The sequence below is a fragment of the Anomaloglossus baeobatrachus genome, chromosome 6 (assembly GCF_048569485.1).
Source record: "Anomaloglossus baeobatrachus isolate aAnoBae1 chromosome 6, aAnoBae1.hap1, whole genome shotgun sequence".
NCBI classification, from domain to species: Eukaryota; Metazoa; Chordata; class Amphibia; order Anura; family Aromobatidae; genus Anomaloglossus; species Anomaloglossus baeobatrachus.
This window is the reverse complement of record NC_134358.1, coordinates 128,285,975-128,305,257: the sequence shown is the minus strand read 5'-3', so window position 1 is coordinate 128,305,257 and position 19,283 is coordinate 128,285,975. Positions and strand designations below refer to the sequence as shown.

At 47.3% G+C, this 19,283-nt stretch overlaps 1 protein-coding gene across 1 annotated transcript in view; it reads left to right on the top strand.

Annotated features, from left to right (window-relative positions):
- The first annotated feature begins 350 nt into the window (after window positions 1-350).
- Window positions 351-19,283, top strand: part of CHD7 (chromodomain helicase DNA binding protein 7) — a 189,219-nt gene continuing 170,286 nt past the window's right edge. The window contains exon 1 of the mRNA XM_075353247.1: window positions 351-650. The gene's annotated coding sequence lies outside the window, so the exon portion shown is untranslated. The remainder of the gene's footprint in view (window positions 651-19,283) is intronic.

Here is a 19,283-nt window from a genome sequence, read left to right as displayed (position 1 = left end):
CCCCACTATAGAGTATGTGGACGTGACTCCCATTCACACCATGTTGTCTGTGATGCAGCCTGCACCGTGTGCAGTGGGATGAGGCAGGCGCTGAGGATGTGATGGCAGCAGCCCTGTGTACACAGTAGTAGTGAGGGATAGGCGCGGGCCCTTTAAGAGTAGAGGAGGGGGGAACCTGAATGAAAAGCACTAGTGAATTCTTGCATAAATTATGCCTGGTGGCCGTGTGACGTCACGGCCTGTGTGGCAGGGGAGCGGGGGGAGCAGGAGGAGGGCGATGGGGGCGGGGCTTCCTCAGAGTGTGTGTGAGAGTTGGCGGGGGCGCGCTCGGTCCTCGGGGAGGGCACATGCACGCGGCTGGAGCTGGTGCCCGGACGGAGAGGATCCCGAGCAGTGAGTGTCCGGCGGGGCCGCGGGTTCGCCTCCTCCGTGCGGACGCGCTCGTACACTATCGGATTAAAAACTTGAGGTGAAATTAAAACACAAAGGAAAAAAGAAGGGAAGGAGAAGCCGGAGCTCAGGACGGGGATACGGATAAAGGTGGAGTGTGGGAAAGAAAGCGTAAACTCCAGGCACGCACAGCGCCCTCCTCCCGCACCCGGACCGGAGGACGGGGCACCAGACAATAGGCTCCGGGGCCGCTCTGCCCGGTAAGTTGGGGATTGGGAGTTGTGTGGAGCGGAGGGCACCGGGCGGGCACGGGACGGAGGGGACGGGACCGGCACAGGACCGCTCATCCGCCGGAGACACAAACTTGCTGCTCCCGGGATCAACTTTGCTGGTGATGCCGGAGGTGTGAGCCCGGGAGGGAGCCGGGATCCACGGAGGATGTGTCCGGGGGGGAGGGATCCGGCCGCATGACCCTGACTGCCACATCCTATCGCGACAGCTCCTGCGGGCGACAACTTGTGCAAAGTGAGAGCAGCATCCTCCGCCAGTGAGCCGGACTTCATCCATAGATGGCTGGTGCGGGAGTGCGAGGGGGGAGGGGGCGGCTGCAGGAGCACGAGGAGCCAAAAGTGGCCAGAAGTGATGGCTGTGGATCAGCAGCCTGACCCTCCGGCCCCCCTGGCTGTCCTTCTCCGGCCCCCCTGGCTGTCCTTCTCCGGCCCCCCTGGCTGTCCTTCTCCGGCCCCCCTGGCTGTCCTTCTCCGGCCCCCCTTGGCTGTCCTTCTCCGGCCCCCCTTGGCTGTCCTTCTCCGGCCCCCCTTGGCTGTCCTTCTCCGGCCCCCCTTGGCTGTCCTTCTCCGGCCCCCCTTGGCTGTCCATCTCCGGCCCCCCTTGGCTGTCCTTCTCCGGCCCCCCTTGGCTGTCCATCTCCGGCCCCCCTTGGCTGTCCTTCTCCGGCCCCCCTTGGCTGTCCATCTCCGGCCCCCCTTGGCTGTCCATCTCCGGCCCCCCTTGGCTGTCCATCTCCGGCCCCCCTTGGCTGTCCATCTCCGGCCCCCCTTGGCTGTCCATCTCCGGCCCCCCTTGGCTGTCCATCTCCGGCCCCCCTTGGCTGTCCATCTCCGGCCCCCCTTGGCTGTCCATCTCCGGCCCCCCTTGGCTGTCCATCTCCGGCCCCCCTTGGCTGTCCATCTCCGGCCCCCCTTGGCTGTCCATCTCCGGCCCCCCTTGGCTGTCCATCTCCGGCCCCCCTTGGCTGTCCATCTCCGGCCCCCCTTGGCTGTCCATCTCCGGCCCCCCTTGGCTGTCCAGCACTGGCCCCCTCCATGTTTGTGTTTCCTAGAGATGGCTGCTGTGCTCACGCCCCCATCACCTCCTCAGCTGGGATGCGATAATGGGGGGCTGATGGTGGGTGTGGGTCATTGTCCTCTGCTGGGATGTGATGGGAGAAGACATGGCCTCCTGTTTATTCCCCTGCTGCTGGTGGTGGAGCAGGGGGGTGGTGTGGGGAGGGAAGGATGAGGCTCATGGAGAAGGCGCTGCAGGCTACCAGCAGCCATCATTGCTATGTGTGCCTCTCCTGATGGCCTTTCACTGGAGGGTACCCTGGGGTAGGAGGAGGCAGCCAGAGAGGATGGGAGACACCACACAAACATGGCAGCTTCCCCCCTGCCCTCATACCCCAGTCACTTGGGCACCTCTCACTCTTTGCCTTTTTTTTTTTTTTTTTTTCCTGTGGCAAGTATTTTCTTTCACGTAACAAACAATAGACAAAGGACACAAAGTAGCAGTTGAGGAGGAGTTTCCTTTGAATGGGAGAGATCACCGACCCGCACCACGCTCTGTCTGCTGTCCCTCCCCAAACCCAGCCGCAGATCAGCTCCATCTGGGGCAGGTGCCAGCCCAGAAAACTTTCATTTCTTCTTCTTCTCCATTTGTTACTCTGAATACGGAGATGTCCCCCCTCAGCGGCCAATATTATGTGTCCGAGACATTGTCACCGCTGACCCCGGAGAGGCCATCCCTCCATCCACACACGTCACTGGGCGGCCGACCACAACAAATGCACAAAGTCACGTTACTCCCCCGACTGCTCTGTCAGTCTCATTTACTTACAATTGTTCTATTAGTTTGAGAAGAGAAATTGGTTCAACTTTTCGGAATTCCATGTAGCTCAAAAAATAAAAAAATTCAATCATTTAATGGTATAAATTGTTTTATTGTTGAAATGTTCCACCTTGAAAGTGACGGTGAAGTCGCCTCATCTGCTAAAAGTGCCCCCATTCGGGCTCCTCCGTGTGCCCTGTATCCGGCGGGGTCCCGGGCACCCAGAATGGCAGCGTTCATCTAACGGGGACCAATTCAGTGACACTGACACCCACCGGGCACAATGGCCTCTTCACTGCTGACACCAGATGGGCACTGTACCCAATGGAAAAGGAAGCTTCTAGGATTGTTTACACATTCCTATATTGGAAGATGTAATTTATATAAACATTTTGCCTTCAGCGCAGGTGGATGTCATCAAACCGAAGAGAGGAGGGGGGGGGGTCTTTTTTTTTTTATGTATTTTTGCATTTTGAGCCAAAAAGTAGTAGGAAAGACTTATTGGTGCAAATATAATTTTGGCAAATAAGTTCCCAACAAGGACTAGATAAAGTTTTGTTTGTCATTTTCCTTTTAGGATGCAGTGCTCGGTGTAACAGGTTTTAGTGTAACAATTTGGAAGAGATTCTGTAGAATTGGAAGCTTTATCACAGATTAATCTAACTTGAGTTTTACTTTTCTCTTGACGGTTCTGTAGGATTGATGCTCTTGTAACACGTGGACGTTTGGGCTTGGTGCTGGGACCATAGAGCACTTGTTACTTAGTGTGTTTGTGAGATTAATATTTCTTAAATAACCATTCAATTTTCTTCTAGATAGTATAAGAAAAAAATGAAAGACCAAAGTGGTTTAAATGTGTGTAATATATATATTTACACACTTTGACCATTTATTATATAAATATTATAGAATATAAAGTAACTATTTATATTATTTTTTTTATTTTTGTTTGTTCTGTGGTGGACATGTCAAAACAAATTATTTACTTTTATTTTGTTTCCCTCTTTTGGAAAATGTATTCTTTTCTGTTACTAATAGTTACACACATCACTTCTGGTTTTGGACCATTCCTGGTAAATAATCTTTGATGGCATGTGTAGTTTTTCACCCAAAAATTCCCCCTTTTTCTGTTACATCTGATCCTTCTCATGTATAATTTTTTGTCCCATGGACATTTATTTATTTATTTTTTTTCCCCCTAATTCTTCATAGCCTGTAATTTACCCCGTGACGTGTGCCACGCTGTGCCGTGGCCCGGTGTAGCCGCTGGTCTCCTCCTCCAGGCTCTGATGTCACCGGCCTGTGTTTCTCAGCAGAGGGTGATGGGAATAATGATGACATCACGTGTTCCTGTAGATGCTCAATATCTTCAGCTGTGCGGGGGTTAATTTTGCCGTCCATCAGTGCCCATGTTTTGTTTTTCTTTTTATAAATGTGATTTCATATAGTAACTGTATCATATTTTATGATCTATGATATTGTCTCTGATTATTATGTGGCATCTTTTCTGGTGTGCAATTTTTTATTTTTATTTATTTATTTTTTTCTTCCCTGATAATTTATATTGTGATCTTGATATGTTGGCAGATGAGGTGGCAAGATATACAAATTAACATCTGTCGCTGATCGATGTCTGCGTTTAACCCTTGTGCCGATAATGTGAATCCGGTAGGGCTCTTGGTGTACGTGCCCAGCAACAGACGGACGTCTCCCTTTAAATGCAGCCAATGGTTAATGTCCCTTATCTTGTGACAATTAAATGTAACCAGAGAAGGCAGAGCTGGAAGCGGAGCTGTGTGTGGAGCGCTGGTGAAACAGTAGAGACGCTGGTCCTGTGGAGCCCATGTATAATTCACTGGTGGGAACTTTTGCTGTGACACTTGTTCCTGTGAGCTGACTGTGCCGGGTCTTTCATGTTCTGTCCCAGCCAGCGAGCGGCTACAAAGCACAGTCTGATCCGCCCGCTCCGCGTTTGTGTACAACAGGTTCCTGCACTCTTTACTTTTCCTATACTTCTTTTTTTGCTCAGAAATTGTCTTCCCAAGCTCCGCTCAACATGCTGAGGCAGGAATAACCGATCTGTTCCTTGGGCTTTTAATAACAATTTAGCCTGTCATTTAGATAGAGACACATTGTTTCCAAACCCTTCTTATAAAGACCTTGGAAAGTGTACTTTATAATTATTGTCTGAGCCACTCGCTTTTGTAATATCCCTTCTGCGGTAACACTCGCAGGTGTAAAACTTTGCCAGTAATTCAGCTTTTGTCTGCAGGACTGAGCCTTTGGCTTGGATGTGTGTTATAAAGAAGTTTTAGAGAAGTTTCCATTTCTTGAAAGCCCTCTACGTGAGTGTGAATAGTATCGAGACTTCTGATCATGGCTGGTGAGAAAAGCAGATGTAGCAGAGCTCCGCGCATAAAAATCGGTCTGAAATTCAACCAGAAAAGTGGGATGGTTGTTTTTTCTCACTTGTCATCCGTGTGCAATCAGATCTCCGGAGCCATGGACCATTTACAATTTCCTATGTTACAGAATTGTAATGTATACGGTGGCATACAATTATTTTTCTTTCTCGCACCCATCTGATTTTAAAGGAAAATCATAGCATACTGCAATTTAAAACATACAAACGCAGATCAGCACTGCGCTATTGTATGACATTTATCGGATAGCACTCGGAACACAAATCCCATGGACTCGTCCAGTTTATACGGTGGTGTGAGCGAGCCCTGACTCTAGGATCTCTTCACAAACACCAGTTGGTCTAATGGGGACCGGATGAATATTTGACAATCACTGATCTGACGTGTGAATAAGGTGAGAGAATTCAGGGTTGTAGATCTTTAGGTCGTGTCAGAAGAGTTGCATCTTTGTCCATGATGATCAGGTAGGGGTTAAACAGCCGCCCCGTGTAATAAGTAGGCTACGTATGACAATGGGGCTCTTAAGGATGTTCTCCATAAGTATGGAAAAGCTGATTAGATCCGAGCTGCAGCACAGAGTTCTTCGTAAGCTCGGCCTAGGTAAGATTTAACATCTGAGATGCTCACAGGACATAATGTTTATGAAACCACTTCAAAGCGATTTCCACAAGTGCCCCCGATAGAGGATATATAATGCAATGGTTACTGGAGAGTGTGGCCCGGGCTGTGCTGCCGGTAGGCTGAGTTTACTACCTGCTCCCTCACAAGGTTTCAGTACAGACTTGTTTTAGTGTGTCTTCTAGTGATGAGCGAGCACTACCATGTTCGGGTACTGGTAACGAGCAATTAGATGGGCACGACTCGAGTACCCAAGTATAATGGAGATCAATGGTGTACTCAAGCATTTTTCCAAAAGATTTCCCAGAAAAATGCTGCAGTCCCCAGTTGATTTCCATTATCCTTGGGTGCTGTAGTCACTTCCATCCAAGTATCCAACTGATTGTTACGAGTACCGAGCATGGTGGTGCTCGCTCGTCACTAGTCGTACAAAGCACCCGAGCATGGTGGTGCTCGCTCATCACTAGTCGTACTGATCACCCGAGCATGGTGGTGCTCGCTCGTCACTAGTCGTACAAAGCACCCGAGCATGGTAGTCTTTGCATATCGCTAGTCGTACAAAGCACCCGAGCATAAAAGCACCCGAGCATGGTAGTGTTCGCATATCACTAGTCATACTGAGCATGGTAGTGCCCGCTTATCACTAGTCGTACCGAGCAAGGTAGTGCCCGCTTGTCACTAGTGTCTACAGTTACTGGAAAGCGTCAAAACTCTTTTCATTTAGAAGGGATGGTCCCATCTGCGCTACATCTGTCCATGTAACCTATTATTAGGGCAAGGTTGCGTTCACAAGGCCGTACTAAAACAGGGACCAGTGATGGCCACAAATTTCAGCCCCTGGTGCTGCCTACTATGGACATACAATTAGTCAGCTCCAGAAAGCAGACCAGTCTACTGCAAGCTGACTTTTTTTTTTTCTACTTCACAAGGAACATTTTACCGGAGGTCTATGTGGCACCGGCAAACATTGGGTTTTTGTACTGTCCGTGTTCCACATGGAAGATGTGTCTGTCTGACCATTACCTAAGTGCAGAGCTTCTGGCGAGTGAGCCCTTTTTTTGGGGACATCCACATGGGCTGACCCAGCCGTGCACTTCTTGTTGTGATTTTCAGTGTGTTTGATGCAGATTTAATCTTTAACATGGTGAAAATCTGCAGGATAAGGGACCATCCACAGCGGTCACACAGCCACTTATCCTGGAGAAAATCCACAGATAAATTAAACAAAACTGCTGATTTCACATAGTTTTTCTTACTGTAATCTACCTTAAGTAGGTTATTACAGTAAGAAATTGATTTACTACCTGTAGAATTTTTAATAATTCTGGGACAATGATTTCACATCGTCTATCAAATTATGCTGCTAGGTTTAATGGGGCAGCCTTAGAAAATTACAACAAGAAATCAGGCGTGTGTGAACATACCTTCAATGGAGGACATTGTGCTGATGGAGGGGGACAGCAGCAGAGCGCGGACTTATGGTCTCTTCCTAAAGATGGACGCCCTGTCATGTGACGCGAAGTCCACTCACTAAGGAGCGCACTAGTGGTTACTGTCATCCAGTGTGAAGTTATTAATCTTCTATATTAATGCTCCACGTAAACTGATCACACAGTAACACTGCTCCATGTGGCTTCAATGCAAAGTGCAAAGGATTGCACGAAATGAGCAAGATGCAGCACAAATCACTACGTCTCGTGAGTTATCCCCCCTGCCAGGCACATGTGCAGGTGAGAAGAGCTTTTTATCCCCTCCCCCGATTGGTGGCCCAATCTGACATTGTCATTTATAGGGCTTGTTCTTGTCGGAGCGGTCTGTGAGCAGCGATGCCCCTTTTTGCTTTGGTGGAGAAGCTTTATGGCCCATCCCCTGGTTTATAATCCTTCCAATGTGATCAGAAGTCTCCATTACTTCAGTTTCTTGCACATTATATCTTCGTAGCACCTCCATCTCTTGGCTTGTACAGTGTGGGCGGCAAATGAATAACATTTTCCATGTTGGGCAAACTGTTCTACTCCTGTGAAGTCAGTGATTACTATGATTCCGGTGGGCCAGGGCAGTCAGCGTGGAAGCTGATTATAGAGGGTTGGGGGAGACCCTAAACTTCACTATGCTAAGCTGATTTGTGCCACTTTTTTTGATATAGGGTAATGCATTGGATTTTTGTGTATGCAATATCTCTTTATCAATTTTGCCTAAAAGCATGCAATCTCTCTAGATAAAATCTGGGAGCCTTGATGCTTATAGAAACGTGCTACTGACTATTGTAGGAATTTTACTGTGTAGCCACAAAAAGCAAATTCTCTCATGGAAAGATCAGTTCAGCTATCATCCAAAGTCACCAGTCTGAGCCTCAGATGTACATCAGCAGGATAATGGGCTCGGCTGAGCAGCTCCATGGCTTTTAGTGTGCCAGGGCCGTACGATGCCACCTTTCTATTGTGCTAGTCACAGTAATGCTCTACAGCTGGATCTAGTGGTCACCGATTTACTAAAATGAGCTATTGCCCAGTAGGCATCACATATCTTAGCAGAGCACTCCATTGTGAGTGCACACATGGACACTGCTGATCCATGGCTCAAGAATGATCTAGAAGAAGATATATTGGATATTAGTGGCCTATCCGGACCACAAACTCCATTCATAGTGGTATTGGCCAAGTTGATATATAGATTTATCCCCTGAGCAGTCTTGGTGCTGTATTTAGTGGATGCCAGGGGAGCGTTCTTGGTCTGTTAGCAGCTGTGGTGTTTGGAGAATGATGGACTCTATCATGGTTGAAGCTGGAACTTTAATCTGAGCACCTTTCTATATTGGCAAATATCTTGTTGATCCTTGGTCCTCTTCATCTCCTATATACCCAAATCATGAGTTGGGAGGTTTGTGTTGGTGTGTAACGTACTTCAGCATGCTCCACTTTCCACCTGCTTAGACTTGGTTAATATATGTGGCTGGATATGATTCTGGTTGGGAAGGTGAAAGCCCCCATACAACTTAGGTGGCCATCAGCTGAACGATACACTGGAACGCTTGCTCTTGAGAGAGCCACTGCCAGACCTCTCCGGTGGCTTATTTTAGGGAGCACAAAGATCGACAGTCTGAAATCGGACATGCCGGATCCTTAACTCAAATAGCCGGTGCGGGTCGTATAGCTTCCAATATTGCTTTTATAAAGCTACACTTCCATAATGCAGAAAATCTTCAGCATATAACAGAAAAATCCGTCACCGTTACCCATGTGGATTTAGTCATTTTCTGTGCAGCACAACTTTAAATGATGGTGGGCATTCACTTATATCGAGGGTCATTAGGTTGTTGGCCGAGTTAGGGATCCCTTTCAATCATGTGTCCGGGGTTCCCGTACACCTTTAGACTGTCGCCTGAAACAGTTGGGTTCTGCTGATAGTTTGTGTTTTAGGGGTCTTTAAGACCCACATACACATTAGATCGCTAACGGCTGAATGAGTCTTCGGCCAATTGTTTGATCAACAGCCATCTCAGCCGATTCCACCAAATGCGGGTGCTTGCTCGGTTGAGCGTTTGTGTTCTTTGAGGAAACTATTGCCAGGCACATTGGCTGGTGACCAATCAATGGGAGAACAATGTGATCGGCCATCCTAAATAAGACCTGCCAGATTGACATCACACTCCGACCATCAGTCGGTCAACTCCCCATACAAATGACTGTTGGCCAAATCTGTAGGTATCAGCAGACTTAACAATTATCAAGCGGTACTGTATTCCTCTGAGAAGAGAATAACCATGCTCCCCGTCTTAAAATGTAAAGAAACCTTCTCTTTAGGCTGCATTCAAACATCCGTCGTATAAATCTGTCCCGAGGTCAGACCGCAGCGCACGGACCGGCTGGCGGCTCTGGCCTGAGCATGACCGCTTTATATATTTCTATGACGTTATGAACCTGTTACTTTTGGGTCAGGAGATCCGCCAGCCCGTGCATTGTGGTCAGACCGATTTATAAAGATGTCTGCATGCACCTTTAATTTGGCGTTGCCTAAAGTAATTTGTATATTTTTGAAGTAGTTTATGATTAGACGCGGGCGTATTCAAGTTATCCCGATCAACAAACCTTTTCAGCATTTCTAGATTTACGCTATATTCAGTGTTTGTGTTTTTTGCAGCAAAACCCGCTCCCTTTCAGTGAAAAGGCTGCTTCCAAAAAGCCAATCTTGCTACATCTTTTTGCTGCTTTTTTATTTTTATTTTTTTTTTTGTCATTTGGTCTGCATTATATGTTTAAAGTTACTTTCATTCCACCTTGTAATTGCTTTCAATAGGGAAAAAACACTTAAAAAATGCTGAAAGGATTGAAATGCTGCATCTTTAAAAAAAAAAAGTATTTTTTTTTGTTGGAGGAAGAAAAGGCAATTGTGTGCATGACATTTCTGAAACCTCATAGCTTTTGCGGGGAGTGTAAAAAGCAGGTTTTCATTTGCATACCACTCTTAAAGCTGCAAGAAAAATGCAATGTGTGAACATAACCTAACTCTACAACACTGCAGATGTTTACTCCTTGGACAGCTGGATCATAGCCCTATTGGAGTCCAAATTATAGTCAGACACCCGCCCACATGCCACTGCCAGGCTTCATGAACCAGGAGCCTCACAATGTATTTGCAATAAGTTCTGTTTATATATATATATATATATATATATATATATATATATATATATATATATATATATATATATATATATATATATATATATATATATATATATATATATATATATATATATATATATATATATATAATGTACAGGAGTCAGTAAATAAAGGGTTAGCTGTGTCTGCCCCTCCTCCTTGGCAGAGTGCGGCTTGCCCTGTGGATGGAGGGGCCTGGTTTGCTCTCTCGCCCCTATTCCTTGTGTTGGGCTCAGTCTCCTCCCTCCGTTCCTGTAGATATACACGTGTACTTGCTTTCGCTGCCAGCTCTACCCTTGATGCTTAGAAGGATGTTTAGCGCACGCCGCCATCTACTACGTTAGCTGAACGTTGTGCTTTTAGTTTTTCTTCCTTTTTGTCAGCCTCCGGCACTTTTGTCTGGCTGAGGAAACAGTGATTGAATTCATGACTGCTTTTTAAAGAGTTTGCCTAAGGAGTTAAAAATATCAATATTTGTGTCAACAACCGGTGAGAATGTTTTGTAGACAGAAGGGAAGTGCGCAGTGCCGTCTGCAGGACGATGGCTTTATCAGCTCACAATGGAGCAGACCTCCAGCGCTGGCAGGAAGCTGTCACTCACTTGTACCTTTTTTGAGATTTGGGTCTGATTTATAAAGACCTTTAGACCTTCTCAGCAGTTATTCCTTCATCTTTAAAGGGTTGTCCGCCCTTAAGAGTGAGTTCTAAAACTTACTACTACTGTTCAGTTAGTCCGGGTGCACCCTCAGGTACCCACCTCATTTCCAGTATGGGATCAGAGCGCCACTGGTTGGCTGTGAATTAACCCCATGTCACACAACGCTCTGGACACCGTAGACTGGAAGTGCAGGATATTGAGGAGTTAATGTCCATAAAGACAATCTGAAGGTCTCCCAGTGGAGGTACCATTGGAAATGTTGTATTGCAATATTCTTAAAAGGGAAGTCACAATCAGAAAATGACCACCTCTATTACTAACTTAAGATTTTGTGTTTTTAAAAGGCTGGCTCACTACTCTGCAATAGTGACCCCATCCCTGTAAACTGATAAAACTGATAGGGAAGGCTTTATCTATATACACTGATCAGCCAGTTCTGCCTGTGAGCCACACTATTGTGTTCTGCTCATCCCAATCACGTGACACCCCCCCCCCCCTCCACCTTGGGCTATGTGAACTCTGGGATCTGGTTGTCACGACAACTTCCAGTTGACCTGACACCACTGAGGCAGGCCACAGTCTTCTTGAGTGACTGGACTGTAGCCGGCGTTTCACCGCTCATCACAGCGCAGCATCTCCCTGCTCTCTCCTTCACTGCAGAGCGCCACAAGCAGGAGCGATACTGGGCTGTGACGATCGGTGAAGCTCCGCCCACAGCCCAGTCACTCAGGAAGACTGGGGCCGCCTCGGTGGTGTCAGGACAACTGGAAGTTGTCCTGACATCGGATCCCAGAGGTCATGGAGCCCAGGGTTCACTTCATGGGGATGAGCGGACCGCAATAGTGCCACTCAGAGGCAGAAATGGCCACACAAGGTACAGTGGAACCTTTGATTAAGAGTAACTTGGTTTGAGAGCATTTTGCAAGACAAGGAAAGATATGTTTAAAAATTTGTAACTTGGTTTAAGAGCAATGATTTGCAATAAGAGTAAATATTCACCGTGCACACTTCTGGTTCCGTCCTTTCACCACGCTCTGGAGGCAACTTTCTGCACATACGTACTGTATTCTGTATACAGTGTACCATTGCACAGTATATACTATATAGCATTTATATCAATTTGCATTTGTGGATACAGTATTGTACTTTTTCTGCTACCAGTGCAGCACATTTCTTACACAATGCCATTGTAAGCTAATATGCAGTATAATTTTGTCTTTTACTGTACAGTGTTTTGTATGAGTGTACTGCAATAATTTTGTATGAATACAGGACATTATCTTGTATTTCTGTAATAAGTTTGGATAAATACAGTAAATATTTTTGGGTTCTGGAACGACTTGTCTGCATTTCAATTATTTCCTATGGGAAAATTTGCTTTGATATAAGAATAACTTGGTTTAAGAGGAAACGCCCAGAACCAATTCTGCTCGTAATCCAAGGTTCCACTGTATTTAGAAAAAGCCTTCCCGATCAGTGTTAGGCCAGAGTCACACTTGCGAGTGCCTCGCCTGTAACTTGCGCGAGTCTCTCATTGAATCACCCGGCATGGACTCGCACTCTCAGGACAGGAGCATCTCAGCTGCATAGACATACATGCAACTGACCCGCTCCTGTCAGGAGAGTGCTGGATGATTCAATCAGAGACTCGCGCGAGTTACATGCGAGGCACTCGCAAGTGTGACTCTGGCCTTAGAGAGATGTGGCCACTATTGCAAAGTAGTGAATAACCCCGTTAAATGTCCCTACCCCACAATATCTATATTAAAGGTAAAAAATAGAATTCTGCCAATATTTGCACTTACCAATGAGGCTTTTTTTTTTTTTTTTTTTTTTTGGGGACAAAAAACACCTCCTTTTAAAGAAACAACATATATACATTAACTGAAATTAACAGACTCTAAGGCCATGTGCCCACGGGAGCTTTTTTCTGTGGAGTTTGCCGCGGAAAACCTGCGGATTTTTCTGGATTTTTCCAGATAAATCCGCAGGTTCTAGCATGTACAGGCACTCCCCATGTTACCCAATGGGACATGGGGAGTGTCTGTGTCCACGCTGCAGAATCTCCTGCGGAGATCCCTCAGCCGCACGTCAATTATTCATGCGGATTTACTTGCGGAGATCACGGCCCTCCGCTATGGAGATAGAGGCCGGGACGTCCACAGGTAAATCGCGTGAAAGTCCGCATGTTTCCCGCAGCTATTCCGCTGGAAACTCGCAGCTAAAAATAGCTGCGGATGCCAGCGGGCAGCTGTGGGAAACATGCGGCCGTACCTGCGAATATATCCGTAGGTACGAGCGCCCGTGGGCACATAGCCTAAAAGTATCTTTTGTATTGAATCATCTAATGAGCTGCTTCAAAGGTCATTGTGAATGGAGGGGAAGAGGGGTCAGCTGTGACATCTCGTGTGATTGGTGTTACTAGTGTCTACTGTGTTAGCAGCTGTGTATAGAGATATATTATTTGTCATGATTATCCTGCCTCTGATGATGATGAGCCTGCTGTAAACTCTCTTCCTGGAAGCATGAGTCTAAAAGACCCCACATGACCAAAAATTGCCAGAACTTTTTTTTTTTTTATAAAAAAAACACAAACCCCTGACTTAAACAATTGGTAATTTTCTGATAATGGCTTCCATTTAAGCAGAGGGGTCTGTCAGTGATATATATTTTTCACATTAAATGAATGATGCACACCTGAGCGTGAAAATAAAAATGAATTTCAATGTTCCTCTATAAGCGACCTCCATGGCTTATCCAGCAGTTGGAGGCCCAGTTTTCCATCATTGATGTGCTGCCATGATGGGTCCATTTGCAGTAGTTGCTTTGGGCTGGACCTGATAATATATGGCCCATTGTTCCAGCTTTGAAGCAGAGGGTTAATTTGCTAAGAGAGCACGCTCTTCTTTAGCAGACGATTGGGCAAATCCAAATCAAGACAAAGGAAATGTGTTCCCGGTGTCTAACCTTGTAAGTAGTTTGTGTTCATGTTTATTCCTTGGCTTTTTAATTTTTGGAAATGCGATAAATTTGGATATTAAGCACTATTACCTTATTGGGATAAACCTGCGCTGTGACCCGCTGTGTTTAGGTTGATGCACTGTCATTGTGCGCACACACCCAATAAGGTACACTGTCATTGTGCGCACAGATCCAATAATAAACCTACCAGCCTGTTCTCACCAGTGATTTCCTTCAGGTCTAGTGGGCCTGGTCATACACCAGTAGACGGCTCCTGCACCCCTCCATGTTTTTAGATACGGCCGTCTGAACCCAGCCTTAGTAAAACTGACTCGTCCCATTGAAAAATCCTCATCTTCATCTTGTCCACATGTTTCACCCCATTGTGGAAACCATCTGAATTTTGTGTGGAAATGAACCTGTGCAAATCTTAAATCTGCAGAATGTCCATGTACCGTATGTCAGCGATTGTGATTTAACCCTCAACTGGTGAGGTGGGATTTTTCTCGCGTAACTGGTGCTGGGGCTTCTATACCCTATACAGTGTTTAGAAATCTCTCATTTTTACAGAAAATGCAAAGATCACGTTTTGTTTTAATCGTTTTCTTATTGGCGATTGATTACACATGAGTATACCACATTTTTGACACCCACAAGTATCGGAAAATGTAATACATTGATGATTCATATCAGCATTTTCCAATGAATGCCAGCTGAACAAAATTTCCCTGGGGTGTTGCAAACCCCACCTCACCAGTTGAGGGTTAAACTAAATGGAGTAGTCGCAAGCTCCAAACTTCATTTTTTGCTGCAGATTTTCTAAGGGTCTATAGGCAGACTCTTTCAGGGAAAGGTGGGAGGTAGAACACAAGCTACCTACCTCCCCTCTGGGTTCTGTGGCTCCTTTGCTTGTTCTGCTGATGTCGGTATATCACCATGATGACTTCTTGGCCCATCTTGACTGCAGTTACCAAATCCCAGCCTGTAGCGCTCAGATGTCATGAGACACCGCACCAGAGGTGGACCAAGCAAAGGACCCACTTAATGGGAACCTGTCAGGTGCAATATGCACCCGGAGCCACAAGCAGTTCGGGGTGCATATTGCTAATCCCTGCCTAACTATCCCTGTATCTAATAAAAGTATTTCTAAAGATTCCATTTGATATGCTAATGAGGCCAGGGACTAGTCGCAAGGGTGTTGGGTCCCTTGGATTGTCGGCCCTCTGAGCTTGTAAGCACACCCCTGTGGGCGTACTAACGTGCTAATGAATGCACAGCATCAGAGGCATGGTCACGCTCACCTCTGCTGCCACTACTGGTTTTCGGCTTCATGAACATGATCGGAACGTCCCGGCACTTCCAGTCATGCGCATTACACCAGTTTGAAGCCGGGACGCATACATACACCTGGCTTCGTAGTACGCATGACTGGAAGTCTGAGACTTCTGACCATGTGCACTGAGCTGAAATCCAGTGTTGGGCGCGGCGGCAGCAGAGAGCGGTGAGATCGACCATATCTCTGATGCTGCACGCTTACATGCTGAGGGGGCCGACTAGCCAAGGGAACAAACGCCCTTGAGACTTGAAGGATTTTTAGAAATATGATTTCTAAAGATCCCTTTTATGTATGCTATTAGATGCAGGGATTAGCAATATGCACCCAGAACTGCTTTTGTTTCTTGGTGCATATTTCTCCAGACAGGATCACTTTAAAGGGAATGTCAGCACGTTTTTGCTACTTCATCTGAGAGCAGCATAATATAGGGAAAGAGACCCTGATTCCAGCGATGTATCACCTACATACAATCAGTTTTCCTTGCTGTAGACTTAAGTCGATGCGTGTAACGGGGTCTTATCTAACGATATATCGCCGGGGTCACGGATTACGTGACGCACATCCGGCATTTGTTAGCGTCATCGTTGCGTGTGACACCAACGAACGGCCGTTAACGATCAAAAATACTCACCTGATCGTTGACATGCCGTTCACTTTCAAAATATCGTTGATTGTTGAGGTCGCAGGTTGTTCGTCGTTCCCGAGGCAGCACACATCGTGACACCGCGGGAACGACTAACTGCAGCTTACCTGCGGCCGCCGGCAATGCGGAAGGAAAGAGGTGGGCGGGAAGTTACGGCCACTCATCTCCGTCCTCCGCTTCTATTGGGCGGCCGCTTAGTGACGCCGCTGTGACGCCGCACGAACCGCCCCCTTAGAAAGGAGGCGCTTCGCCGGCAACAGCGACGTCGCTAAGCGGGTAAGTCCGTGTGACTGCTCCAAATGATTTTGTGCACCACGGGCAACGATTTGCCCGTGACGCATAAACGATGGGGGCGGGTACACTTGCTAGCGATATCGTTAACGATATCACTGCGTGTAACAGGGCCTTTAGTAGTGCTCAGACAGTGAACTCCTCCATGCACACCACCGATTGGCAGTTTTCTATGAACATGCTATATTGACAGTAAGCTGCTAATCAGTGATGGGGGCCTGGTTGGACCAGGAGGCATGATATAGTCCGACAGTGATTATCTTCTGCTCCTAAAACACTGATGTAGTTGAAACTATTGCACTCTGCCTAATACATAACATCACTAAAATCAGTGTATTCAGGGGTGTAACTACCGAGGTCGGCAGCTTAGGGGCCCAATCTGATCAGCAAGCAGCGCCTTTCAGTGAGAGGAGCTGTGCTGATCTGGTGTAGACCACGTGGCCGCTATATGACCTGGTGCCGCTGACACCGGAGCCCCCCTGTCCGTTGTCAGCGGCGACGGCAGCAGCGGGCTCCCCTCCCCCGTCATCACGCACAGTAACAATAAAGAAGCGTGGAGCGGCCCGTGCAGCTCCACGCTCCTTCATTCTCCCTCTGTGACTGCACGGTGACGTCACTCCTGTGCATCTGCTGTGCTCAGACTCAGAGCGCAGGGCGGGAGGATGCCGACCGCAGCTGCAGGGGAACGGAGGAGACATGACTGAGCAGCGGGGGAACGAGGACACGTGAGGACAGCAGCGGGGGAACGAGGAGAGAGGTAAAAACTTGTTTGTTTTTTTTTTTTTTTTTTGTTTTTTTTTTTTTAAAAAAAAAAATAAAATCGGTGCATACCTGGGGGGGGGGCTGCCAGCAGTATGCATGGAGCATGGGGGGGGCTGCCAGCAGTATGCATGGAGCATGGGGGGGGCTGCCAGCAGTATGCATGGAGCATGGGGGGGGGGCTGCCAGCAGTATTCATGGAGCATGGGGGGGCTGCCAGCAGTATGCATGGAGCATGGGGGGGGGGCTGCCAGCAGTATGCATGGAGCATGGGGGGGGGGCTGCCAGCAGTATGCATGGAGCATGGGGGGGGGGGGGGCTGCCAGCAGTATGCATGGAGCATGGGGGGGCTGCCAGAAGTATGCATGGAGCATGGGGGGGGGGCTGCCAGAAGTATGCATGGAGCATGGGGGGGGGGGCTGCCAGAAGTATGCATGGAGCATGGGGGTGGGGGGCTGCCAGCAGTATGCATGGAGCATGGGGGTGGGGGGCTGCCAGCAGTATGCATGGAGCATGGGGGGGGGGCTGCCAGCAGTATGCATGGAGCATGGGGGGGGGGCTGCCAGCAGTATGCATGGAGCATATGGGGGGGGCTGCCGGCATTATGCATGGAGCATGGGGAGAGCTTGCATTATACATGGAGCATGGGGGGGCTTGCATTATGCATGGGGCATGGGTGGCTGGCTGCTCTATACATGGGGGGGGGGGGGGGCTGGCTGCATCATACATGGAGGCCTGGGGTGAATTATAATATATGGAGGACTATGGGAAATGCATTATAATACATGGAGAACTATGGAGCTGCATTCGAATATATGAACGATTATGTGGGACTCTTTATACTATATGGAAGGCTATGTGGGAGCAATTATAGTATTTGGGAAAACTATATACAACACGGGACAAAGCTCTTTCCTTCAGCACCCAGCTTTACCATGCTCTGATATGGGAAAGCTGGGTGCAGAGGGAAAGATGTATAGCAGAGCATGGGGAAGCTGGGTGCCGAGGACAAGATGGATATCAGAACATAGGGAAGCTGGGTGCCGAGGGAAAGAGCCAAGTGTCAGCATCATTATCCTATACCCCAAGTGTCGGTGTCCGTAGAGGGGGGCCCGGGCCCATCAAACTCTAGTTACGCCTCTGAGTGTATCCAACCCTACATCATGCTGCTCTCAGACTACATAGTGACAAACCTGCCCCCCCCCTTTATTGCACCTAATTCAAAGCATCAAATCCACAGAACTGTTTCCAAAATTGACACTGTTTCGTGCAGTTTTGCCACATCGGATATCTTTGTAGTTTCTATCAAAATCCATTCCTCCCCATGTAAATATCACATTAATGTGCACTTTTGCAGAGGCTTTATTGCTTTGTACCCTAAATTGAGGACTAGATTGGAAGTATCCGCTGTGTCCCGGGAGTTTTCCTGTTACAGTAGACCGGTTTTTATGATAATCAGCATGTCATTTAAAATTTTCCACTTCACAGACCAAATCGCGATGGCGGCTCCTCTGTTTTAGGAGACATACATGTCCGTAATTGACGTCTTCTTGCAGATTCCTTCTGAGGCGTTCAGGGCTCTGTTTACTCGTGGTTCAGTGGAGTGGAGGGAGTCTGGCTTTGACAAGCATGTTTTAGTCCAATTCATGACTAGCAAATCGCGTTGTCTGGTAGTAATTTGTGGTAAATAGTAAAATAGTTTTCCTAAGTGAATGCAGCCGTCTCTCAAAACTTTGGCCCGCGCTCCGGCTACTGGACATGGTGTAGAAATGCAAACCACTTCCAGGAACTCCGCCATCTGATCTCGTGCACCGGGTCTCTCCAGGTGTTGTGCATCCAAGAATCCTTAAGTAAAATACATAGGTCTACTATAACCTAATGTTACAGAGATAATAAAGAAAAAGTTGGGTTGGGTCCGTCACAATGTAAGCATTATGGCTCTGATTCATTAGAGAGGACTCCAGGATTCTGCTCAAATTCAGAAAACTTTTGTGAAACGTAGAGTTGTCCAAATATTTTTTGTCTTTTGGCATTTTCGTGCCCATTTCACACAGCTCCACCAGAATGGAGAGAACTGGAGTGTGACGGGGGCGTGATGGCTTGGATCTTCTGATTCATGGATCTTCTGTTTTCAAGCATAGTGTAGCCTTAGACCTATGATTGTTGTCGGAAAGATATTTTTTTTTACTCTTTCCTAATAATTAAGGGTTTCTTGTACTTTTTTAAGGTTACCTATTCAGAAAAATAAGCAGAGTCTGAAACCTGTGACCTCCTGGGAATGGACTTTGCAAAGTTCTGTCTGAATCGTGGACTATCGGAGACAGCAGAGGTCAGGTCGTCATTGTCCCCAGCCACCTCACAGATGGTCCCCAAAAACCAAAAAAATTTGGAATCAACCCCCCCCCCCTTTAGGCTAATCTTACACTTGGGGTAC